Source organism: Triticum urartu, chromosome 5A (genome assembly GCF_056163025.1).
Source record: "Triticum urartu cultivar PI428250 chromosome 5A, HENAU_Tu73, whole genome shotgun sequence".
Taxonomy (NCBI): domain Eukaryota; kingdom Viridiplantae; phylum Streptophyta; class Magnoliopsida; order Poales; family Poaceae; genus Triticum; species Triticum urartu.
In genome coordinates, this window is record NC_141877.1 from 625532907 (window position 1) to 625539305 (window position 6399).

Consider the following 6399-nt stretch of genomic DNA (forward strand, 5'->3'; position numbering starts at 1 on the left):
CAGTAGCCGCGCACTTGAGCTGATCTGCCGAACTGAACATGATGGGGCACCTGGACCATCTAATCGGGCGTGTGGCCTCGAGCTTGGGGAGAACTGCATTCACTTCGCGAGCAAACTGTTTGAAGATACGCTGTGAGGCTGGGGCTTGAGCTCCGCCCAAGATGCATGCGATAGCGCGCGGCTCCTAGAAGCCCCCAGTCCCCTCGTCTTGATGGTGGTCGTCATTCCTTCTGGGTGGTGGCGGTAATGGAGGAAGCCCAGCGTTGCCTTCAGGACGAGCCTCACGAGGCTGGTCCCTCCAGGCGCCCTTGCGAGGCTGATCTTGCCAGCGGTCCTCACGAGGCCGGTCGTTCCGCTCCTGGCGCGGGCCACGGTCGTCCCAGCGTCCGCCACCACGTCCTCCTCCTCGGTCGTAGCCCCGGTCGCTGCGCTCGGGGCGTCGACCGAAGCGTCCTTCTCGAATGGCTCTGAGCTCTTGACAGTCACTGGTGTTGTGGGTATGCAGGTTGTGGAAGGTGCAGAATGGCCGGCTGCTCTTGGATGACTCGGGCTGGTGTCTGCCGCACTTGGTGTCTGGTTCCACCGCGAGCACGGCTTCTCCCTTGCGCTTCACGTCCTTGGCCTTGGTCTTCTTCTCCTTTGGGTCCGCAGCAGGGAGCTCGAGGAGGGAGAGGCGCCCCTCCTCAGCTCTTGCACACTTGGTCGCGATGTTGAACAGCTCCAAGGTCGTGCACAGCTCCTCATGGATGGCGAGCTCCTCCTTCATCTTGACGTCGCGAACGCCGTCGGAGAACGCTGAGATGATGGCCTCGTCGGTCACCTTGGGGATCTTGATTCGCGCGCTATTGAAGCACTGGATGTACTTCTGCAGGGTCTCTCCTGGTTGTTGCTTGATGCGGCGCAGGTCACCCGCGACCGGGGGGGGGGGGGGGGGCGGTCGCGGGTGCCCTAAAAGTTGGCGATGAAGTGGTTGTGCATCTCGTCTCAGGAGGAAATCGAGCCTGGAGGCAGGTTCAGGAGCCAGGAGCGAGGGCCATCCTTGAGTGCCATGGGAAACCAGTTCGCCATGACTTTCTCGTCACCATTGGCCGCCTCGATGCTCAGCTCGTAGAGCTGCAGGAACTCCGCGGGGTCACGAGTGCCATCGTAGCGAGGAGGCAGATCTGGCTTGAACTTGCCCGACTAGGCGACGCTACACAGCTCGGGGGTGAAGGCGCGGTAGCCGACTGTGGTCACCGGGGCCCGCCTTGGAGGTGGAGCTTGTTCTTGGCGCCCGCGCACCGCTACGGCAAGCGGCATGGGGCCTTGCCGCAGCAAACGATCCTGGTGCGGCGGTGCGAGGAGTGGCGGAGCGTTCGCTTGCGGTCGAGGGATTTCTTGGTAGCTTCTTTCCTCACACGCGGGTGCCGGACGTGGTGGGTCGCGCCGTGGAGCCGCGCGCCTTGGCGCTAGGGTGCCGTCTTGGTGCAGGGGTGGCGGAGGTGCTTCGTGAGCTGTGTCGCCCGTGGCCGGCGAAGGGCGAGGCAGAGAGTGGGACGGCGCAGGGGAGCCCCCTGCGGCGCGGACAAGCTTGGCGATGCGGTCAAGCTAGTCCTTGTAGAGGTCGTTGACTGGGCGGTAGCACAGGAGCTCGTGCGCCATGAGGAGCGCGGCCCGTGCGTCCATGGGAACGCGACGAGCGTGGGACAACGAACCAGCGGGAGTCAGCGATGGAGTGGTGATGCGGTCGTCCTATCGCACCGAAGGGTGCAGCGAGGATGCTTGCTGCTCGTTCCCCGCCGGGCCGGTGGCGGTGTTGGCGGCAGGCGACGGAGAGCAATGGGGTGGCCCACCGACAGGGGCCGTCTGAGCAACGCGGGTGGCGAGGGCAGCCCGGCGCTCGGCACGGGCGCGACGTGCGTCCGCCATGGAGACGATGAAGCGGCGTGACATGGAGCGACGGAAGGGAAGCTTCGGCGCACCCCTACCTGGTGCACCAAATGTCGGAATAGGGGTTCCGGCAAGACCCTTAGGGTTCAAACACTCGGGTGCGCGCGAAGATTCCCCCTCTGCCGATCCACGTCCTAACTTAGCTAAGATCTTACAAACTAACTTGACGAACTCGCAACACAAAGGACACAAGATTTATACTGGTTCGGGCCACCGTTGTGGTGTAATACCCTACTCCAGTGTGGTGGTGGTGGATTGCCTCTTGGGCTGAGGATGAACAGTACAAAGGGGAAGAACAGCCTCCTGAGGTTGAGGTGTTCTTGTGCTTGGTGAACTTGTGTGTGCCTCCAATCTAAGATCCTGTCTCCGGTCTAAGATGAGATCTCCCCCTCTGCGGTGGTGGCTAGTCCTATTTATAGAGGCCCTGGTCCTCTCCCCAAATATTGAGCGGGAAGGGAGCCAACAACGACCAATTTGAAAGGGGACAGCTAGTACAGCTTATCCTGACAAAAGTGGTCTTTGCCTGCCAAAAGCTCTGGTGGTGACGCCGTCTTGGGATCCACGGTGACCTCCATCTTGCCGTCCTTCTGGTCTTGGTCTCGTTGCACCAATATGGAAACCTTTGCTTGATGCCTCGGTACTCCGCATCTGCGCTTGCCCCCTTAGCACCAAAGAGGAAACAAGGATGCTGCGCGCGCTGGCGCCCGCCTGGTCTCGATCGTCATGGCTCACATCACGAGAACCTCGCGAGGTTTTCCTGGCCTTGAACTCTCCACCCCTCACGAGCCAGCCTGGCGAGGACGCTCCTGAGGAGGTCTTGCGTCGTCCGCCTCGCGAGGGTCTTGAATGCCTTGTTGATGAAGATGGGCCGTACAGTCCTGCTAGCCAAGCCACGTCGTGGGCTGCAGGCAGGCAAGTCTGGGGATCCCCGTTCCCAGAATGCCGATAGCTCCCACTGAAGTGATCACTCATCAAGCTCCTCATCTGTCTCTGCAGCAGGAATGGACTCCTCATCTGACTCAGCTCACTGATAGCCTTGCTTCATCATCCAGATAGCCTTTCTTCTCCGACCTGCTCGAGACATGCTCGCCAAGCTTCCTCAAGATCCGCTTGTCGCGCTGGTGACTCTCTTTCTGAGCAATGTGAGTCTGGTACTGCCCCTTGGCCTGCATGCAGAATAGAGTCTTCACCTTGGCCTTGAGCTTCTTACCCCAAGATGGCTCAGTAGAGGGAGGAGCATACCCCTCAGAACTGTCATCCGCCTCCTCCTCCTCGAACTCATCATCATCAACATCCATGCGTGCAGCCTCGGCCTCGGCCTCAGCCTGGTGTTAGCCCACTTGTTCTTCTAGCGCAGCTTGATGGGCTCATGGCGAATCCAGTTGGGAGCAAGAAACTCTTCTCCCGGAAAGAGCTTCTCCCAAGTCTTCAAGATCAAGAGGTGCAAATAAGGTCCATAGATGGGCACCTTACGATGGAACACAGCAAACTGAAGCTCACACCACATGATATGAGAGACATCAAGTGGCTCAGGTTGTTGGAGACACGCTTCCTCACAAATGAGCATCATTTCCACAAGATAGGAATGCACCTTGTCCTTGTCGCCTAAGCGAGGAAAAAGGGAGTTGTGGAAGATCCAGTGCATGATGTCAAGAAATAGGTTCAACACAAAAGTCTTCTTGTCATTGGGTAACTTCTTCTCAAAAAGGTAGGGTTGAAGCTTGTTCTTGGAAGCAGACTCGGGGTTGGCATGTGGGTGGACACCAACGGGCACATCTAGCCCCTCATCACGAACATGCAACATATCCATGAACTCCTTCCACTCAGCAGTCATCCTCTTCCCATTTGTCATCCAAGTCATGGTCCGCTTCTCATCCGTGTGGAAGTGGACAGAAGCAAAGAACCGAGCCACAATCTCTGGGTCAAAGTCAAGGTGGAACGTGAGGATCCCCTCAATACCAAACTGCTCCACTAAATCTAGAGGCTCACCAAAATATGCCTCGTTCTTCTTCAGATTGTCCATGCAATCCATCGAACAGGCACATAGATGTTTTGCTTGGCCTTGATCACATCTATGAAGATGAGATTTTGTTGCTTGGTCCAAAACAAGTCATTTCCCCTGTTGAGTTCCCTAGGCTTGACGTAGGGGTTGAGCTTTCTTTGAATCAGAAACTCCGCTTGAGGCATTTCATCCATGACGATAGTTGGCTCCTTGATCTTGGTAGTTGTGGTCTTGATTTGACGTTGTGTTGTGGGGAACTAAAGCCCTCAGGAGCTTCTTGGTTGCGAAGACACTTGGAGCTCATGTCACGGCTGGGATTTGATGTCTACTACACAACCTTCTTCTTGTAGATGTTGTTGGGCCTCCAAATGCAAAGGTTTGTAGGACAGTAGCAAATTTCCCTCAAGTGGATGACCTAAGGTTTATCAATCCGTAGGAGGCTTAGGATGAAGATGGTCTCTCTCAAACAACCCTGCAACCAAATAACAAAGAGTCTCTTGTGTCCCCAACACACCCAATACAATGGTAAATTGTATAGGTGCACTAGTTCGGCGAAGAGATGGTAATACAAGTGGTATATGGATGGTAGATAAAGGTATTTGTAATCTGAAAATATAAAAACAGCAAGGTAACTAATGATAAAAGTGAGCGTAAACGGTATTGCAATGCTAGGAAATAAGGCCTAGGGTTCATACTTTCACTAGTGCAAGTTCCCTCAACAATAATAACATAATTGGATCACATAACTATCCCTCAACATGCAACAAAGAGTCACTCCAAAGTCACTAATAGCGAAGAACAAACAAAGAGATTATGGTAGGGTACGAAACCACCTCAAAGTTATTCTTTCCAATCAATCCGTTGGGCTATTCCTATAAGTGTCACAAACAGCCCTAGAGTTCGTACTAGAATAACACCTTAAGACACAAATCAACCAAAACCCTAATGTCACCTAGATACTCCAATGTCACCTCAAGTATCCGTGGGTATGATTATACGATATGCATCACACAATCTCAGATTCATCTATTCAACCAACACATAGAACCTCAAAGAGTGCCCCAAAGTTTCTACCGGAGAATCATGACGAAAACGTGTGCCAACCCCTATGCATAGGTTCATGGGCGGAACCCGCAAGTTGATCACCAAAACATACATCAAGTGAATCACGTGATATCCATTGTCACCACAGATATCCACGGCAAGACATACATCAAGTGTTCTCAAATCTTTAAAGACTCAATCCTATAAGATAACTTCAAAGGGGAAACTCAATCCATTACAAGAGAGTAAAGGGGGGAAGAAACATCATAGGATCCAAATATAATAGCAAAGCTCACGATACATCAAGATCGTATCACCTCAAGAACACGAGAGAGAGAGAGATCAAACACATAGCTACTGGTACATACCCTCAGCCCCGAGGGAGAACTACTCCCTCCTCGTCATGGAGAGCACCGGGATGATGAATATGGCCACCGGAGAGGGATTCCCCCTCTGACAGGGTGCCGGAACGAGTCTAGATTGGCTTTCAGTGGCTACGGAGGCTTCTGGCGGCGGAACTCCCGATCTATTGTGCTCTTCGATGTTTTTAGGGTATATGGAGATATATAGGCGGAAGAAGTACGTCAGGGGGAACAAGGGGCCCACGAGGGTGGAGGGCGCGTCCTAGGGGGGTGGGCTCGCCCCCTACCTCTTGGCCTCCTCGAAGGTCCCCTGACGTGCACTCCAAGTCTTCTGGGCTTATTCTGATCCAATAATAAGTTCCATGAAGTTTCAGGTCAATTGGACTCCGTTTGATTTTCCTTTTCTGCGATACTCTAAAACAAGGTAAAAACAGAAACTGGCACTGGGCTCTGGGTTAATAGGTTAGTCCCAAAAATGATATAAAAGTGTATAATAAAGCCCATAAACATCCAAAACGGTAGATAATATAGCATGGAGCAATCAAAAATTATAGATACGTTGGAGACGTATCAGCATCCCCAAGCTTAATTCCTGCTCGTCCTCGAGTAGATAAATGATAAAAATAGAATTTTTTGATGCAGAATGCTACTTGGCATAATTTCAATGTAATTATTCTTAATTGTGGCATGAATATTCAGATCCGAAAGATTCAAGACAAAAGTTCATATTGACATAAAAATAATAATACTTCAAGCATACTAACAAAGCAATTATGTCTTCTCAAAATAACATGGCCAAAGAAAGTTCATCATGAACAACCCCGATGACAAACCAAGCAATTGTTTCATACTTTAGTAATCTCAAACTCATAAACCTTCACGCAATACATGAGTGCGAGCCATGGATATAGCATTATGGGTGGAATAGAATATGATGATGGGGGTTATGTGGAGAAGACAAAAAGGAGAAAGTCTCACATCAACGAGGTTAATCAATGAGCTATGGAGATGCCCATTGATTGATGTTAATGCGAGGAGTAGGGATTGCCATGCAACGGATGC

General features: G+C 52.4%; 1 pseudogene; it reads right to left on the bottom strand.

Annotated features, from left to right (window-relative positions):
- Positions 1-2948: 2948 nt before the first annotated feature.
- Positions 2949-3961, bottom strand: LOC147973504 (uncharacterized; annotated as a pseudogene).
- Positions 3962-6399: the final 2438 nt, after the last annotated feature.